The following is a 19,503-nucleotide window of genomic DNA, read 5'->3' as shown; positions in this document are numbered from 1 at the left end:
ATGAGGAATGTCTGCAGTTCCCTCCTCCTCTGAGGAAAATCTGTTTTGTGTGGTTTAGTTTCTTCAATTTCCCAGGTCACTATTTATTGTTTAAAGTATGTATATAACTCTGTAGATACTATATCCAGAACGACTGTCACTGGTACTGTTTTGTGGAGGTTTGCCTGGCTGTATTCTTGGAACCTTCCAAAAGAGATGAAAAATTAGATTTTAAATTTTCCTTTGGATAGAAATTAGTTTTGGACCCTCTGCTGCAGAGTTTATAAAAATGTGATGAGAGAGGTAAGTTGATTCAGGGAATGTCTCAGATTTTAAGCCCTCCTCCAAATTTTTCAAGAGATTTTAGGCATCCTTGTCCTATCTTTGGAAAGAAACAAAATAAACAGTCTCAGCAAAATGCTGGCAATCAGACATTTTAAAAACAATGGCAGGGAGGTAACAAGTAGAAAGCTGGAACCCCGCCAAGAACAGAATACAATCAAATAAGACAGAATGACTTTAGGGGCCCTTGACCCCCCCCCTCCACACACACACACACACACATACACACCCTGTCAGTCCCTCATCCCTTCCAGAAAATCTGAATCTCCATTTCTGACTTTGGCAACAGATTGTTTCAAACAAATGGGTTCTGAGGCTGATTAAGTAAGGTTATACAGATGGCAATGGGAAGACATTCCTCCATCCCATAGAATTATTCCACATCCACCAGGCAAAACCCCTCTCTTCCCTTCTGTCCTACAGCACATGCTGTCTCCGGGGTAAGTTCCTCTTTCTCAGTTGGAAAAAGGTAAGAATGTTTTGGTGCCAAAGAAAGAAAGAAAATTCCTGGAGGTCAGTTCTGGGTCTTTCTTTCCAAAGCCAGTACATGACAGTGCTCAAGTTCAAAACACTTCACAACCTGTTACCTCTTCTTCCTCATTTGAGCTTTTTTTTTGGTAACCTTAATTTTAAAACATACTTATCATTGCATTCATGTTCATCCAGATTTCAGAAGTTTATTAAAGGTCTTATGTCTCTGATCTCATTATAACTTATCTGCCTTACCCTTTTGGATATCCACTTCTCCAAGACTGTTCATAAGTTGTCTAGCTCCTGTCATAGACTATTGCAGGCTACACAGTATCCACATTTTTCCATATTTAGACAACTTGCTTATCTTTGCAAAGTTTTTTTGAAAGTGTCAGGAATCCCTCACTTGGTTGAGAGATCTCCTATGCAAGCTGGAATTCCAAGAGAAAAGTCAAGTCTTTTTTGACTATATCACACAGGATTGTGCTCCTGGAGTATCTGCTAGACACCACAGCAAAAATAACATATCTTCCACAAGAAAAAAATCTCCAAATTTAGATCTATTTTATGGGTTTTCATTAAGACTTCAGTCATTGTGAGGGAAAAACCTCAGAATTCTGGGTCTCATGGCATCTATGATTCTTATGACGCCTCTGACAAGACTCCACATGAGAAATATGCAGTGATATCTGAAGTCTCTTTGGTCCCAGCACAAACACCCATTATCACTTGGTGGAGACATCAGCTATCCCTGAATCCATTTCTTCCCTTCTCCCCTCCAACTCTAAAATGGTCACCGCACATACACCTCTGATTTTGCTTGAGAAACAGTGTCAAGGGGGATAAAAGTGCAAGGTATCTGGGACAACAAAGACAAACACAATCACATAAACATAAAAGAGATGCTTGCCCTTATCAAGGTAGTCAACTTTCTGAATTACGTCTAGTCCCACGGGCTACTTCAAGTTGTTGCTGACAATACCACAGTGATGTGATACATAAACAAACAGGGGGGAACCAGATCTATTCCCCAATGAAGACTACCATTTTAACATGGCATATAATTTTACAGCACAATCTCAATCTTCAAGCATCCTACATTCTATCAGAGCAAAACTGTTTGGCAGACAAGCTGAGCAGAACAACGGCAGACCATCACAAATAGAAACTAGATTGGGGGTCTTCTAAGATTTGATCCATCTGTGGGAAGTTCCTGAAGTAGATCTTTTTGTCTCCTCTTTGAACAATCAGCTGGCAAAATTCTGCTCCAAGACTCCATGCTAGAAGGTCTGGAAGACAGAAGCCTTTTCTTTTCCTTGGACAAGTATATTCTCATATGTTTTCCACCCTTTCCACTCATCTGATGGGGACTTCTGAAGATTCAGAAGGAATCCCTCTAGCCTAAGCAACAGTGGTTCTCCCTTCTTTTGAAACTGGCCAGGGGCAATTACAAGTGTCCTAACAGACTAGATCTACTCATACAAGAACACGTGTGTTTGATACATACCAACCCCAAACAAGTTAAGTTGAAGAATGATAGGGTCATAATATGTTTTAGGAACCTGCTTACTGAGGACATTCAGAAGGTATTAATGGAGTAAGAAAGGCTGCTACATAAAAATTATACATAAGCAAATGGAAAAGGTTTGCTAGTTGGTGCCAACAACATAACCAGCACCCATTCATGGCTAGTTTAGGTTTTCTCTTGTTTTACAATATTTATTTTTATTTATTTATTTTACATTTGTTTACCAGGATAGTCCGACTGGATACATGTCCATTTTCAGTGGAGGCCCAGGGAGAAAAGCTCCACATAGACAAACTTACATAGATTAAACAGAAGTTAGCAAACAATTATAAAACAAAGTGATTGTATACAATGGCTTAGTAGTGTTCCCTAGTAGGGACTCACAATTCTCATGGACAGACACAATTAAAAGTAAGAGACATCAGATTGGAAGCAGAGCTTGGTGCCGTAGTTACAAGTTATGATAATTACAGAATATGCTTTTAGTTTATAACTTAATCAGGGTTGGTACATGGGCATAGCCAATTCACTTTGAGATACCGTTTGAGGTTTTTTTTGAAGAGACTTTTGGAGGATTGTAGGGTTATATAGTTTGGCAACGAATTCCAGGTTTTACCAACAAAGTTGGCAAGCAGGGATTCTCTAGCAGAGTTATTAGCTGTGTGAGTTTGGACCAGTAGTTTATTAGTTGATCGTAGGGATCTTAGGTTACTATATGGCTTAATAATATTTTTAAGTGAGGGGGTATCCTCAGGGTGGTACAAAACTTTGTGTGCTATTAAGAGTTGATTTAATTGAATTAAGCTGGGCAGTTCTAGCCACTCTAGTTATTTAAGGTTCTGGCAGTGTTGGGTTCTATAGGTGGACCCAGTGGCGAAGCGGGCAATATGATTGTAGCTATGGGACAGCTTACCTAGTTTGGATTTGTTGAGGTTTGAGGGTACAGGTGAGGCATATAAAAGAGTAGAGAGTAGGCGTGATTGGGCAATTGCAATCCTAGCCAGTGGGGGTTAAAAATGTCTTGTTTCTATACAGTGATCCAAGCTTCTTATTGATGGTCTGTATGGTTTTGTTGACCTGTAGGTCAAATTTGAGATTATTGTCTATGATAACCCCTAGCAGTTTGGCATAATTATCTGGGGAAATAGTGGTACCATTGTTAGATGTGACAGAGAATGAAAGTGTGGTGGATCTACTAGTGGGGGAGAAGAGTAGAAGTTTAGTTTTATTGGGGTTCAGAAGTAGACTTTGGTTGGTGAGCCAGTTCTTAATAGTGTTAAATGTATTTTGGGTTAAGGTTTGCAGTTCAGATGGGGAGGTGGCTGAGCAGATCAGAGTGAAATCATCTGCATATTGAATACAGGTAGCTTTAGGGATAGCAGTGTGAAGGTTGTTGAGAAAAATAGAGAAGAGTAGTGGAGCTAGTATGGACTCTTGAGGGACATCAAGTGAGAGAGGTAACTGGCTGGAGAGTTTGCCCTGCCAAAGTACCGCCTGTTGTCTACCAGTCAGGTAGGACTGGAACCACTGGATGCTTGTTGAGGGAAATAGATTTTAGTGAAAGAATGAGACGTTTGTGGATAACCATGTCAAAGGCTTTTGATAGGTCAAGAAAGAGAGCAGAGGTTAGCCTATTCTTGTTTTGGTTTATGGCAGTAGTAAAGGAAAGGAGGGCTGAAGTGGTGCTGTGGTATGGCCTGAAACCATGCTGGGAGTTTGATAGTTAGTTATTCTGTGTAAGGTATTGCATTAGATGCTTGTGTACACATTTCTCCATTATTTTGGCTAGTGGGGAAAGAATGGCAACGGGTCTATAGTTGGATATGTCTGAGGAGCTACCACCTTTATGGAGTGGGATGACATGAGGTATTTTCCAGAGGGAGGGAATAGTGTTTTTGGATAAGGTTCTGTTGATGAGGATAGATATGGGATATGCAATGCATCTGCAGTTATTTGTAGGTACTCTGCAAGGAGGAGGTCAGCAGTGAGGGTGGTAGGTTTTAGTTTTTTTAGAAGTGTTTTGATAAAACTAGTGGATATTGGTTGGAAGCTAAATTCGGGGTGATTATTGGGTAGATTAGGAATGTGGTTTAAGTTAGAGCAGGTTAGTTGATTTGCTAGGGATTGGATTGTTTCAGTGAAAAAGTTATAAAGGCGCTAGCTATGGTCTCTGGGGAACTATGGGTGTAGTTAGCCGAGGTTGGGGTGGTGGAATGACCTGAACAAAGTAGTTGATTTAAGCCTACCCAGAACTTTTGAGGGTTGTTATGGTGTAGGAGATTTTGGTAGAAGCTTTTTTTATCCAGTAAAATAGATTTTTTTGTATCATTCCTGAGTTGACGATATTTAGATGGTTAAGTGGGGCTTTAGTTGTTCTCCAGCTGGCCCAGGCTCTGTTTCTAGTTTTGATTTTTGCTTTGGTATCTTTTGTGAACCATGGTGCTGTATTTGATGTAGTTTTTATTGTACATGCTGGAGCATAGGAATCAAGGATACTTAGGAATTTAGTGTTAAAGTGATCAATGGCCTCCTCTAATGTTAGATTTTTTAGTTTTGACCAGTCAACTGCTTTTAATTCATTTTGGAATATAGCAGCATCAAAGTTTTTCCTGTTTCTAACTGTTTTATATTTGGGCTGGTGAGGGTTTCCTGCTGTATGTTTTATGATATAGGTTAGACAATGGTCGCTGAAGTCATCAGGGAGAATATCAGCTGTGTACAGTTGGGGTTGGTTATTAACTAGGATCCAGTCTAGGATACTTTCCTTGTTGGTTAGTTTGTTTATCCTAGTGGGAGAGGTTAGGGTCTGTTTAAACCCAGATAACTTTATATGGGTGATGGGGAGGTCGGAGGAGCAGGGGTGCCAGTCGGTGTTAAAATCACCAAGAACTATTGCGTGTGTGTTACTTTCTTATTACCTGTCTTATTCCTCTGTCAAAGTTCATTTGTCAGCCATTTCAGCATATCTGGCCATGGATCCCCATCTTTCAAGGTATTCTCATGTCAAATGTTTGTGAAGGTGGTATTGCATAAGAGACCTACAAGAAAGCTGGTGGCTTCTCCTTGGGATCTTAATTTTGTGGTAGAGAAGCTAATACTTGCTCCATTTGAACCATCTCATCTGGCTCACTTGAGGTTCTTAACATGAAAAACAGTTTTACTGATTGCTCAGACCTCTGCAAGGAGAGTATTTGAGTTGCTAGCTGTTATGTAGGGTCAACCTTATCTCATTTTTTGTAGAGACAAAGCTTTTTTTGAGAGCTAATTATTTTTTTATGCCTAAAGTAGTATCCAAGTTTACTTTAAGCCAAGCTATCCATCTGTGCTTGTTCTTCCCTGTACCCCAAAGCCAAGAACACAGCATCCATGGGACCAGACAACATCCCAGGCTGCATTCTACATGAACTACAGAACGAACTGGCACCCCACCTAAGTACCATGTTCAATCATAGCCTCACCTCAGGCTTTGTGCCTGCTGAATGGTGCACAGCAATGGTTATCCCACTCCACAAGGGGGGAGCCACCACGGACCCCGGGAACTACTGCCCCATTAGTCTGACGAGCCTGGTCTGCAAGGCCATGGAACGTATCATCATGGAACTTATAAACAAAGACATTGGTAATCTCCAAACTCTGGATCCCACCCAGTTCGGGTTTGTAAAAGGCAGATCATGTCTCCTAAACCTGATAGACTTCTTTGAAGCAGTCACCAAAGCCATAGACAAGGGTAAGGTGGTTCACACAGCCTATCTAGATCTTGCCAAGACTTTTGACACCATCCCCCACTCTGGAATTATAGATAAACTCACTAAACTAGGTATAAATCCCTATGTCACAAGATGGGTTGCCAACTGGCTCACTGACAGAACCCACACTGTGAAAGTAGCAGACTCCAAATCCGACTTCAGACCAGTGACAAGTGGAGTACCACAGGGTTCAGTCCTGGGTCCTCTCATATTTAGTATCTACTTCTCTGAAGTACAGGCTAACACAGAAGGTCTTTGGCTAATGAAGTTCGCAGATGACTGCAAACTAGGAGCCATAATCTAAACTCCTAATGATGTGGACATCCTACAAAAGGGCCTCACTGAGACAGATGCCTGGTGTCAAAGCCATGGCCTCAAGCTCAATGCCAAAAAGTGCATTGTCATCCCCTTTGGTAAAAACTCTGTACCCATGAACTACAACATAGGTGGTAGTATACTTAACACTGAAGGTGTGATAAGAGACCTTGGGACACAGGTGGACAGTAGTCTCTCCTTTGATAATCACATCACCACAGTAGTCAGGAAATCCTTCTATGTGGCACACCTCATCACAAAAGGTTTCTCATCCAGAAAAAAAGAGGTCATTGTTCCCCTCTACTCATCACTCATTAGATCCATTGTAGAGTACAACGGCCCTTTTAGTATGTACCTCACAAGACATCTACAGCAACTGGAAAGGCCACAGAAATACCTCACAAAGAGGATAACTGGCCTCAAACAGATGCCCTATGCAGACCGTCTCAAAAAACTCCAGCTTTACTCCATCGCATATCGCCTACTCAGAGGTGATCTCTGCCTAACATACAAAGCTATGTCAAACCCAGAGCTGTTGGACATGCTCCACTTAAAGAAATCCCATTCCCTCCGAGCTACACGCTCTAGGGACCTAAACCTTGTCACCACAATAAACAAAACATGCCGGAGGGATAGATTCCTGTCCCAGAGGCTTCCCACACTCTGGAATAAACTACCTATCTATATCAAACAAGGCTTCTCATTAACACTCTTCAAGAAAAATCTTGATGATTGGATTGGAAATAGGAAATTCACCCCGGGGATCACCTCTGTGGCTCTGCTCGACAGTGGCACAGGAAAATAATTTTCTTGGGTGGCAAAAGCCTGGGTACCTTTTTGGCTGGGCTTGTATAGGCCCCAGGGCCGATAGCCTAGTACCTACCTATGAACCTATGAACCTATGAGAAAGGGTACTTCATATCTTGGCTGTCCATGTATAACTCAGGTCCCAACTTGACAGAACAAAATATTTCAGAACTTCCAATCAATTGTCATTTATTGTGAAGGTGTCCCAACTTGACAGAACAAAATCTTTCAGAACTTCCAATCAATTGTCATTTATTGTGAAGGTAAGTTGAAGAGATAACCTTTGTCAAGGCAATCTTTTTTGTTGTTGAAAGTTATAACACCATCAACAAACTGATGAAAATGACAAAGACTGTAGACAGAACTGTCAGCAGTTAAATAAATGCATACAGATCAATGCACCAAGCTGTAAAAAAAACTCATGCGAGCCAAAAATGGTTAGCGCTTTCATTTAATCCAATATTAAACTTCTTCAGACAACACATACAGTTCATCACTTCCTTTAAATAAGACCTAAAACATTTCATTGGCTAAGACAATTATTTAAAGTGGTTAAGACAATTAATTAAAGTGATACTTCCTTAAAACATTTTCAATGGAGAATTTGTCACTATTTATAAGAACATAAGACACCATCTCTGCCATAATAAAGTTGAATTATAAATACATATACAACACATAAGTACATATTTCTTAAAATTCCTTGTAGTTTAAAATCTACTAAATATTTATTCATATAGTAGTACTAAAAAACCTTGCTATTCAATTTTTATAATTTCTTTCTTTTTTTCTAAAGCCTTTAATTTTAACACTGCAGAAATTGAGGTACGTTCATTTATACCTGGCCATGAGTCTGTTTGCAGCTGAAGCTGCCATTTTAATTCCTTTAATTCAAGTTGCAGTCCCCATGGTTGCATTTATAAGTACATGGTTTGGTCAATGATAATAAAGTAGAACTTATGACTTGGAAATTCCATAATATGTTTAGATAAGACATTATTTATGTTGAATTTTCTTATGGTATATTTATGCTCATAAATTATTTGGCTAATATTTCTCACTGATTTTCCTATATATAAAATGCGGTACATTAACTGCAGTGTGCCAGGTAGACCACTGCTTTAGAGTTACAATTGTACTTTTCTTTTAACTCATAATTTCTTATAGTGAATATTATTAGAGAGAGAGGTAGAGGACAAAGGGGAGATATTGGACCAATAACTACAGGTGTAAGGCTTGGAAAGAACAGAATACAGCAAGTTTACTTACACACCTGTACTTTCTCTTTGGAATTCTTTAGGGAGTAGGACTCTTCCCTGATTGGAAGTTTTCTTTTCAGAGTGGGAGCAGTAGCCATCATTTGTATTTTATATAGTAAGGTCCACAGATGATAAGTGGATCTTTCAGTAATGGGTAGACAATTTTGGTCATTTAGAAAGTTGCAGTAGTGTATATGGGTATCATTAAATATGGCAAATATGGCAATTTTATTCTCAGTAACTTAAGGTCTTTGCATCTTATAAGACAATTGTAAAGAGAGTACAGGAAGACAAGCTTCTAATTTAGAGAGAAGGGCATTCTTGGCTAGTGCTGTGCGGACAATAGGAGATAGTGCTGATATACTATAACACAGTTTTAGTTGTGAGAGGACTTTATTAATGATATTATTAGTGTGGGTTGTAAAGCTTACTACAGATTCAAGGGTTAGGCCTAAGTATTTGCACTCTGTTACAAAAGGAATAGTATGGTTGTCTGAGATAGTAAGTCAAAAGGCTCTGTTGTGAGGGGAAGAAAAATGCATTTTATATATATATATATATATATATATATATATATATATATATATATATATATATATATATATATATATATATATATATATATATATATATATATATATATATATATATATATATATATATATATATTGGTTAATTTGGAGTTTATTTTGTTTAGATGATTGCCAAAGATCAGAGAAGGATTACTGGAGTTGAGATTGCAGGACTGTGGGACATCTCTTTGCCCAGAGTCATAAAATATAATCTGTATAGAGGTTAAGTTCAGGTAAGTTGTCAGTAATATCATTAATGAATAAAGAAAACAGCAGGCATAGAACAGACACTGGCTTTTATTGTTCCATTAATGGACGGCTTGTTGTTAAGAGTAAGCTTGAAAGGTCCTGTTGTTAAATTAGCTATGAAAGCAGGCAATGATGTTTTCCCCCAGGTTTAATTTTTCTGGCTTAAAAAGCAGAATTTTGTGGACAACAGTTTCAAAGGCAGGGGTCTTGTCCACAAAAATACTGACTATAAGGATACCATAATTTGGGTTACTATAGATAGTGTCAGATATCGAGAGTATAGTAGTGGTTGTGCTAAAGCAATGTCTGAAACCATGCTGTCCATCAGACAGAAGCCTTTATTTGTTAAAGTGTTTAAGCATCTGCTTATAAAGAAAGTTTTTGAAAACCTTTTCTGGAGGGCAAATAGTGGAGATAGGGTGATAGTCTGTATTCATTTAAGGCTGGGAAACCTTAGGAAGAGGCATAATGATGGCATGTTTTATGGCTGGTGGTACAGCTCCTGCAGTAACTGAGAGGATATAAGTTAGGAGCTTGGCTACTTTATTTGCTGCCTTTCTAAGTAAGTTAGGGTGAAAAGTGGTGAAGGTAGCAGTGGAGAGTTTCAAGTTCTTAAACAATTATTTAGTTTAGTTCTCAGACTCAGCTTGGAAGTGGAAGGTGGCTGCATTTTCTGCAAGAATGTACTTTTGAGATGAAGGTTATTTTGAGTAGATTGTTGGTTAAAGCTAGGGCTAAGAAAAGCTCATGAGACTTTTGATTTCAGTGATAAGCTAAGGGGATTTCTAGCCTTGTTGCCTTCTATGCACAGAAGGGAATTTAAAGTTCTGGAAAACAGAAAGGATATCACTGAAGTAAAACAAGGTACTTTTAGGGTTATCAATTTGGTAAAGGAGAAACCAAATTATAGCATTCAGCTGAGAATCTGAATAGCCAATTTATGTGGAGGGAAAGGTTGACCAGTCACTATTTAGGGTTTCCAGCTCTGAAGGATCAACAGGACAGCACTGGACAGTGGCCACTTAAGAAGTCTGGCAGAATTTTAGTGTTGTCAACAATGGGCTAAGTTGGTAAAAATAAGATCAACAGTAGAATGTGTGTAGGTTGGCTAACATCCATTTGGGGGTCTTATAATCAACCCAGTAAGTTTTAAAGAGTCAATGATTTGAAGAGAGACTCAGTGTTTGAATAGAAGCATGACTGCCACCAGTTCTTGGATGAGTCTGAAGTCATACAGAGTACTATACTTGTCTTGGATGTAAGTAGAAGGGCAGAAGGAATCTTTAAGCCAGGTATTAGTAAGAGCTATTTATACTAGGATTTTCTGTTATGAGCCATGCTTTCGCAGAGGCCCACTCATTGCTCATACTGTGGGTAATAATGCATGCAATTTGCAAAAAGCTGCGACTATTTCTGACAATGTTGTTAGAGTTGGGATAGTTTAATGGACACAGGGTGTTACTGGATATTGTAGGAGTTGTTGATTGTTAAATAATACCAGGATTGATTTGGATATCTCCAGATCTGAATAGTTTCAAATAAAGGTAAAATACTACAGAAGATACGTATTTCTTAAAACAAGCAGTGGATTTAGTTTATTGAACCAGTTGTGTTTTTAAGGTCTATCTTAGTTTGCCGAAAGTTTATTTCAGTGAACACCTAATCATTGACCCCTATTTAGTGAAAATCGTTTCTGCAATTTGCTGACTTTACTAAGGGCAAAGAAGTAGTTGGCCAGCTACACAACTTTGCCCTTTTCTCCACTGTAGTGCAATCCTGGAGTTGGTATATATAATAAGGGAGAGTGGGGGGGGTGAAGCCCCCCCACTTGGGTGGGTACAGTTTAGTCAGATGGTGGTACTTTGTGCTGTGGGGCAAGTATTTCCTTGCCCTTGGTAAATTCAGTGAATGGCAGAAGTGATTTTCACTGAATAGTGGTCAGTGATTAGATATTTGCTGAAATAAACTTTTGGCGAACTAGTATAGACCCATGTTTGCACAAGGCATTTTTTTTGTTAGATAAAAGCAGCTTAGTGTATGATGGAGTAAGAAAGGAATATGTATGCAAATTTTAGCTCAGTTATGTGAGAGACTATGAAGTAAGGTTAGAGTTTGAGAGACAGCTACTAAGGAGGAGGAAAATAAGTCAGCTCGATAGATAAAGCCTTAGTAACTGCATGGTAGCTACTAAAATGTTCGAAAAGTATTTTGTGTGGAAATTAAAAAAGGTGGCAAGGTTTAGAAAATGTGAGGAGGGGAATGCTGTAGTATGTTAAAAAACTGGAAAACAGTATTTGAGAGCAAGTTAGGAAGAAGAGGGTAGAAATGAGGGAAGGGATAAACTTGACAGTCCCTCATTTTAGGAGAAAGGAGGTGAAATTGAAAGCAGGCAGAGCTGGATTACATGGAGAAGATAACAGAAATAAAAGAGTTTAGCGAACTGACACTTGGCTGGAAGGAGAGAATGGAAATCAGCCAGACAACCACGACCTTTAAATCAGTCCTAATGTTTCTGAAGAAAATGGTGTGATGGGAAGCAGAGAGAGTGAGCTGCTGAGGAGAAATAGGAAAAAAAGGAAGGAATGGCCTAAATGACACTAAGGTTGGAAGGAGAGAATGGGTAGGGGGGATATAATGTAGCCTACCTTCCATTTAGGCTGTAGGTTGAGAAAACGGAAATGGGCTACAGCAACCTAATTCCAATTTAGGCTACAAGGTAAAGACAGAAACAAAGGGATAGATTATAGCAATAACCCATGCCTGGGTGTGGGTAATGCTGGATTTACCCACGGTTGGTGTGGTTTGGTCACGAGGACGAAGCCCAAGTGGTAAAAGAAAGCCAAACGTGGGTAAATCCAGCATTACCCACACCCAGAAGTGGTTATTGTTATTACAATGACATTATTTAAGAAAAAAAATAATTACTTTTCTTAAATAATGGCATTGTATAATGCCTCCTTGCTGCCCTTCTGCAGCTGTCTGGTATTCTGCGGCAGTTCTGATGTACTGCGCGCACGCCTATGCAGTACATCAGAGCTGTGGGCAAAAGCAACGGAGAAAGCAAGATCTCCATTGCTTTTTACAAACTGTTTCGCTATGTTAAATGGGTTTAACATAGCGAGACAGCTTTAAAATAAGCAAAGGCAATCTCTGTTGCTTATTTTAAAGCTGTCTTGCTATGTTAAACCCATTTAACCTAGTGAGACAGTTTTGTAAAAAAGCAATGGAGAAAGCAAGATCTCCGTTGCTTTTTACAAACTGTTTTGCTATGTTAAATGGGTTTAACATAGCAAGACATTGTTGCTGTAAGAGTTATAGTAATGGAAAAAGTCTGGGCGACCGGACCTTTTTCCATTACTATAACTCGGATTTACAACGTGCACACTGACCAATCAGCATGCACATTTTTGAATATTAATGGGGGGTCATTGTATAATATCATGTTTAGTGTGGCGTAAAAGGGAGAAAAGGACTTTAGCAGTCTAAGCGCCACTTATGCAGAAGGGAAAAGAAAGGAAGAAAGGGATAAGTAGTCATCTTGAGTGTGTAGTAAAAGGAAGGATCAGCCTATCTCCCACCAAAGCTGAGGATTAGAGGGGTCCATGGAGAAAAGTAAGGAGAGGGAGGGTCTGATGAGTTAAGATAGGAAAGTTAATTTTAGGTAGGATGTAAAAGTTTGAATGGGGCAGTGTTATGGTCAGACTGGGTAGAATTGAGAAATGTAGAGATTCAACCCTATCTTATCTTTCACAAAGTTAGGGTAACTTTGAGAAAAGATCTGTCCTTTATGGCTAAAGTGGTTTCAAGGTTCTTACAACCAAGCTATTCATATCTCTGTTTTCTATTCAGAACCAAAAAAAGGGGAAGGAGCATTCTACATATTCTAGATATCCACAGACAGCTCAGATACTACATTGACAAGACAAAAAAATGTCAGTAATTCTAATCAACTGTTTATTCCGATGAAGGTAGGAAAAAAAGGACAAACAGAGTCAGAAACAAACAATTTCTGAATGGCTGTCTCATGCTATTCTTTTTTTTTCTGGTTTAATCTCCATATCAAGACACTTCCAGGAAAGGTAAAGCCCCCCCCCCCACCTTGGTGGGAGGGTGGCCTAATGGTTAAGGTGTTTGCCTTGCAAACACAAGGTGCAGTGTTTGAGTCTCACAAGGGATAATTGGCTAGGCTTAAAATGGCTTGCAAAGGCAGTTAGCTTAGTACTAATCTATGAACCTATGAACCTATGGTTTGGCTCTGGTTTGGCTGCTTCTCCTGTCTTGGACATCACCTCACAACGGAAGAAAAAAAGTCAAGAATGAAGGAAGAAGATGCTTTTTTTGTATTCCTCCACTCAGTCTGAATCAAGTGTAATTGCTGAGATACTTGAAAAAATCAAGGACTGACTGACATCTTGACCTGTTTCCTCTATCATGACCCCTTGGAGGGTGATACAGAACATCATCTGTCCAACCTGTTAGACAACCATCAAGGCCTCAGAGGAGGAAGCCATCAAGCCTTCCAAGGGAGAACCCTTGATTAGTGATTTCAGAAGGACCAGATGGAGTTCCATAGATTTTAATATAAGAAGATGTCCTTGTTCTCTAATGAAGGTACAACTAACGTTGGGTTCATGCTGTGCAGTTATTTGGAAACCTTCAAGAAAAAGATAACAAAATTCCAAATATGTTTCCATGCCAGCCTCTCCTGTTTTAAGAGGACCTGAACAAGAGAGGTAGGAATGTTTTCAATGACTATTTAACTTAACCCCCAACATTTTTTTTCTTCTTTTCCCTGTACACCTCTTAAAAGGAACAAAGATACAGCTTCTGAAGAAGATTCTTCCTTTGAGCCAAAATCTAACAATTTCAATAAGTGTATGGCAGTAGTATCAGTTCATTTGAGACTGCAGGGATTCTGGGTGTTTCCATATCTAGATGACTGGCTCATAACCGCTCAGACCAGGCATCATCTGTTTCTAGCTTGAGACTATGTAGTCTAATTATGCTCCCACCTCGAGATTTCAATCAATCAAGAAGGAAGCCATTCAGTCATCCAGTCATCCACTCAAGTAACTCACACGTGTGGCCTCAACCTGTTGTATGACATCAACAGGACTTGTTGGTGGGGCAGATTTGTGTCCCAGAGACTCCCCCTATCTATGGAATAGACTCCCTCTCCACGTCAAACAGAGTACCTCTTTACCTCTTTTTAAGCTCAACCTGTATAACTGGATGGGAAACAGAAAATATACCCCTGGGATTCCACCTGTGCCCCTGCTGGACAGGGTCAGTGAGTGCTGGCTTGTCTAAACTTGGGTTAAACTCTTGGCTAGGCTTATAAGGGCATCAGGGCCAATAGCCTAGTAACGTCCTATGATCCTGTGATAATCGCAATAAACCTCATCTTGAACCAACACAGATATTGGAATTCAGTGGTGCCTTGCTCAATACAGTCACTCAAACAGCTGATCTCCCTCTGTCAAGAGTTCAAACTATTCATTGCCAGGTCAAAAAGATCATTCAAAGTTCTTCTCATTCAGCTCAACTGATCCTTCAAGCTTTAGGATCCATGTCAGTGGCAATCATCTTGATACCATTGGCAAGGTAACAAATGAGGATTCTTCAGTGGACATTGGCAGCTTCAATGATCCATTCTCTACCAACCATTATTCATTCAGATCAAAATAACATGGGCTTGAAAAAATTATCTTCTATGAAGATACAATCTAGTTAAGTACAAGAAGGTCATCCCTTTGTTCTCCCCCAACCCAAGGCTTTAGTGACCACGCACACCTGCCGGATTGGATGAGGGGGCACTTCTTGAAAAAGACAGTCCAAAACACATGGTGCCCCCAAAGAGGCCAACATACATATCAATATCTTGGAAATGAAAGCTGTCCTCCTAGTCTTGCAGGCCTTCCAAGACACTCTCCTCACTGGGAATATTGTGATCCAGATGGACATAATGTCAGTGGTCTGATACATCAACAAGCAAGGGGGGAACAAAATCTTACCCCCCATGTCAAGATGCTATGAGAGTGGGCAATAGGGAATCTCATCCAACTGATTTCTGATAGCAGTGCACATTATAGGGAAATCCAACATTATTGCAGACAAGTTAAGCAGGTTTGGTCTAATGCCTCAGGAGTGGTCCCTCAATATAAGGTTGCAGAAAAGATTTTTCATTGATGGGGACAGCCATGCTGCAATCTCTTTGCATCTCCCCTCAACAACAAATGCAGCAGGATCTTTGTCCTGATCCTCCCTACCAGGGGAGTCACCAAAGGATGCTCTTCTTCATGATTGGCCCCGGTCTTCTTTATGCCTACCCCTGTTACCTCTAATCTCCAAATTTCTTCAGAAAGCATCTCGACTGAAGAACACATTTACTTTCATTGCCCCTTACTGGCCTTATCATATTTGTTTTCCCTTTCTTTGGCCTTATCTACTTTATCCTGCATGGATTCTGGAACCAACTCTAGACCTACTGTCTCACCCAACAGGCATGACACATCCAGACATTCTGGGCCTAAAATTGACTGCATGGTTTCTCCACTTCAATTGTAGACAGCCCAGGCTCTCCTCCCTGTCCATCACATTCTGTTATCATCCCACAAAGCTTCCACTAGGAAACTTTACAGAAGTAAATGGAAAGGATTTGTCATTTGGACACAGCAAAATGATCTTGATCCCTTTTCAGCAATGTTTCCTAATGTTCTTGATTTTTTAGCTACAATTTTCAATAAAGGTGCTAGTTCTTCTGTTGTAAAAGTACAACTAGCTGTAATTTCCAGTTTTCATATAGGAGTAAATAACTCATCTTTAGCATCCTCCAGACTTTGTAAAGCCTTTCTAAGGAGAACTTTTCTACTTAGACCCCCATTAAAAGATCCAGCTCCTCAATGGGATTTGAACATGGTTTTACAATTTTTAACACAATCCCCATTTGAACCATCAGCTAAGTGTGAGCTAAAATTCTTTATTTGAAAACTATCTTTTTAGTAGCCATTACCTCTGCTAGAAGAGTATCAGAATTACAGGTCCGGTCATTCAAATCTCCTTATTTGATTTTTCATAAGGATAGACTATTCTTAGGATCAGTCCTTCCTTTCTTCCTAAGGTGGTGTCAGAATCCAATATTAATCAAACCATCAACCTTTCTGTCTTGTTTCTAAATTTCTCAAATAAAGGAGAGTATATTTGCGGAGTCTGCATGTCCTCCCTGTGGTCACGTGGGTTTCCTCTGGGTGCTCCGGTTTCCTCCTACATTACAAAGACATGCAGTAGGTGGATTGGATACTCTAAATTGGCCATAGGTGAGAGTGTGTGCATGAGTAAGTGGTACAAATGAACTACCGTGGCAGGGCTAGCCACCCAGCAGTGTAAACCTTGGCTCAAGATGATTGTCCCTGCAGAAGTGACACCCCAACCCCATGTGCAAAATGGGAAAAGGGGTTGAGGATGGATGGATGTTACACCTTTTGGATGTTCACAGACAATTACAGTTTTATCTACATACAACCAAAAATTTCAGGAAATCAAAATAATTATTTGTCTCTTTTTCGGAATCAAAATTAGGGAAACCAATTTCTAAAGTGACTGTACCTAAATGGTTAACTGATTGTATTACCTTTGTTTATGATAAATTGGGCTTGTCTTTTCCAAAACCACCAAAACACATTCCACCAGGGCTATGGCAACTTCTTCAGCATTTTAACCCGATCTTCATTGGATGATATTTGTGCCACGACTTGGGTTAATCCTCATACCTTTATTTCTCATTACAAATTGGATCTGGTCTCTAGGGGAAGAGCAGCCTTTAGCTCAGCAGTGCTCAGGAATATCCTTCCTTAGAGTCCTGCCAGGATTTAGGTAGCTGTGGACTCTGCTCCAACAGATGAGGAATGAATGAAAATAGCGTCAGATAAAAAAGTTATGTACTCACCATAAAGTTCCATCTGTGTTGTCCGTTTTCATTTTTCCTCAAGGTCCCTCCCTCCAGTCCCCTCCTTTAACTTTTGGAAGGAAAGAAAATGCTGGAGAAACTACTGTTCCTTTGTTTGAGTTCCAGATTCTGTTGTTTTATCATTTCCTAATACTTACAGGTTTAAGGAGCAGCAAACAAAATCTGAGGTATGGTAGCTGATTAGGGCATTATGGGTATGGGAGGAGCTCGGGAGTTTCAGTGTTGCACAAGCTGGAAGAAGCAGCTGAGTCAGATGTGAGGGTCAGATAAAAACCCAACAGTTGAGGAAGAATAAGAATGGACAACACAGATGGAATGCTATGGTGAGTACATAACTTTACTACGGGTTTGAGAGATTAACCCTCTAAACCATCTTCTTTAGCATCTTTGAAATTTTGTAGATGGGAAACTATTCTGGCTGCATTTTCTTTTGCCAAAAGAGTTTAAGAGTTACAAGCCTTGATACCTGATCCCCCCTTTCTGTTTTCCTTTCTTTCATAAGGATAGGGTTATCCTGTGAACAAGCCTATCTTTATGCCTAAGGTGGTCAAATAAACATCTTTAATCCAAACTGTTCATCTTCTTGCATTCTTTCTTAACCCTTTAAATAAAGGAGAAATAATCCTCCACTTTCTCGACATGCACAGACTACTAAGGTTTTACTTGGGCAAAACAAAAAAAATTAGAAATTCTTAGTTATTCAGCAACTTTAATGGAAAAAGCAACGTCTTCCAGTTTCCAAAAAACATTTTCAAGATGGATATCTCTTTCCATATACTTTTGTTATTCATTTCACGGTAGATATCTTTTAGACATAATTAACTCATTCATACCAATGGAGCTCTGGAGGTTTGAACTCCAACTTCCAATGCTTTTAACCTGAGCTTTTTGACAAAATCAAGTTATGTCCTTACATTTCAAAGCAATGTTCGCATTCAGCAACCATTGGGTTAAATAAGGAAATGTAATAAATGTAACTGGTGAAATGTTTAGTGCAAACAAATCTTTGCAGTGGTAGTGCTCATTAGATCCTAGGTCTTAAACTGGATTTTATAAGTCATAATAATCAAAGCAAATAGTAATTTTATTATTTTGTAAACAACTTCAGATATCACAGCAACTACTCAGATATACTGTCAGGATCATTTTGTTTGCCCTTCTGTGAGCTTTCATATGAAGCTATGCAGTTCAGTATGTGTTATTTGGTTGTTGAGATATTTAGAGAAAGATGAAAGTTACGACATTTAACTAAATAGTATATGAACGGCAACTAATATCTCTCTAGCTGCACTATACAAGGTAAAGTATCATTGCAGTTGTGTTACCCATTATGTAATCTTTAGTACAGTCTTCCAATAACTTGTACACAGCATGGTTTTGGAATTATTAATGCAAATATAAACAGGGTATACTAGATGCCTAGAGGCGTCAGTAGCCCTTTAAGTACAGAAACAGCTGTAGACATAACTCTCAACCTCTTAGTACAAGAAATATGGATAAAGCCAAAGATAATGAAGGGCAAATACCCTAAATCAGGGACAGGTTGAAATTATTGCTCTTATAATCTTAGAAATTTGCTAGAATAATGAGTTTTGTATAGGCATGCATTTTCTGAAGGATATGAAGTGTAAAATTCAAATGTCTGCTTAATTACGTCAAGCTAAACTGCTTTGACAGAAAACCACAAATTGCATGAAGAACAGACCAAAAATATATGGCAAAAATCTGATGATTCTATGAAAATCTGTACAGTTGATAGGCATTCCTGTAGAGATCACAAGGTTGTAATGAGTTATAACTCATTCTATTATTAAAGTAGTCTCCTCAGACGGTTCTTTTCAAAGGGTTAGAGTCCAAATCTGTTTTAGATTCAGCTACTTGGTCTTCCATTGACACATTTACTAAACATTACAAAACTGACTCTTTTTCCAGAACAACTGGATTTGCCAGAACAGCTCTTCAAGGGTTACTCTACTCTAGCTTCATTCCTCTTACCACTTTCCATTCTACATAAAAAATTGTGAATTACGCCATTTATTAACATTACTGTAATAGATATCTAATGATGAATGTAAGACAGTTGTGTGAGAACGTACTATAACCGCAACTCTTCACATCACTATTGCAGTATATGCACCTGCCTTCCTTCCTTCCCCCTTTTCTTTTTTCCTTTGGCTAAGGTGGGAACCCTATTTACCTACCCTCCCCCCATTCCTTCACTTTCCTGAGTCTCTCCTGTTTGTGCTTAACCTGACTAATTTACTGAGGC

General features: G+C 39.3%; 1 protein-coding gene across 1 annotated transcript in view; it reads left to right on the top strand.

The window, feature by feature from the left end:
- Positions 1-19,503, top strand: part of LOC122810767 (UPF0575 protein C19orf67 homolog) — a 358,748-nt gene that overhangs the window by 295,892 nt on the left and 43,353 nt on the right. The gene's annotated exons all lie outside the window — the stretch shown is intronic.

The sequence above is a fragment of the Protopterus annectens genome, chromosome 9.part0 (assembly GCF_019279795.1).
Source record: "Protopterus annectens isolate FY-2018-M chromosome 9.part0, PAN1.0, whole genome shotgun sequence".
NCBI classification, from domain to species: domain Eukaryota; kingdom Metazoa; phylum Chordata; order Ceratodontiformes; family Protopteridae; genus Protopterus; species Protopterus annectens.
Note: the sequence above shows the minus strand (reverse complement) of the source record. Positions and strands in the feature narration are given on the sequence as shown.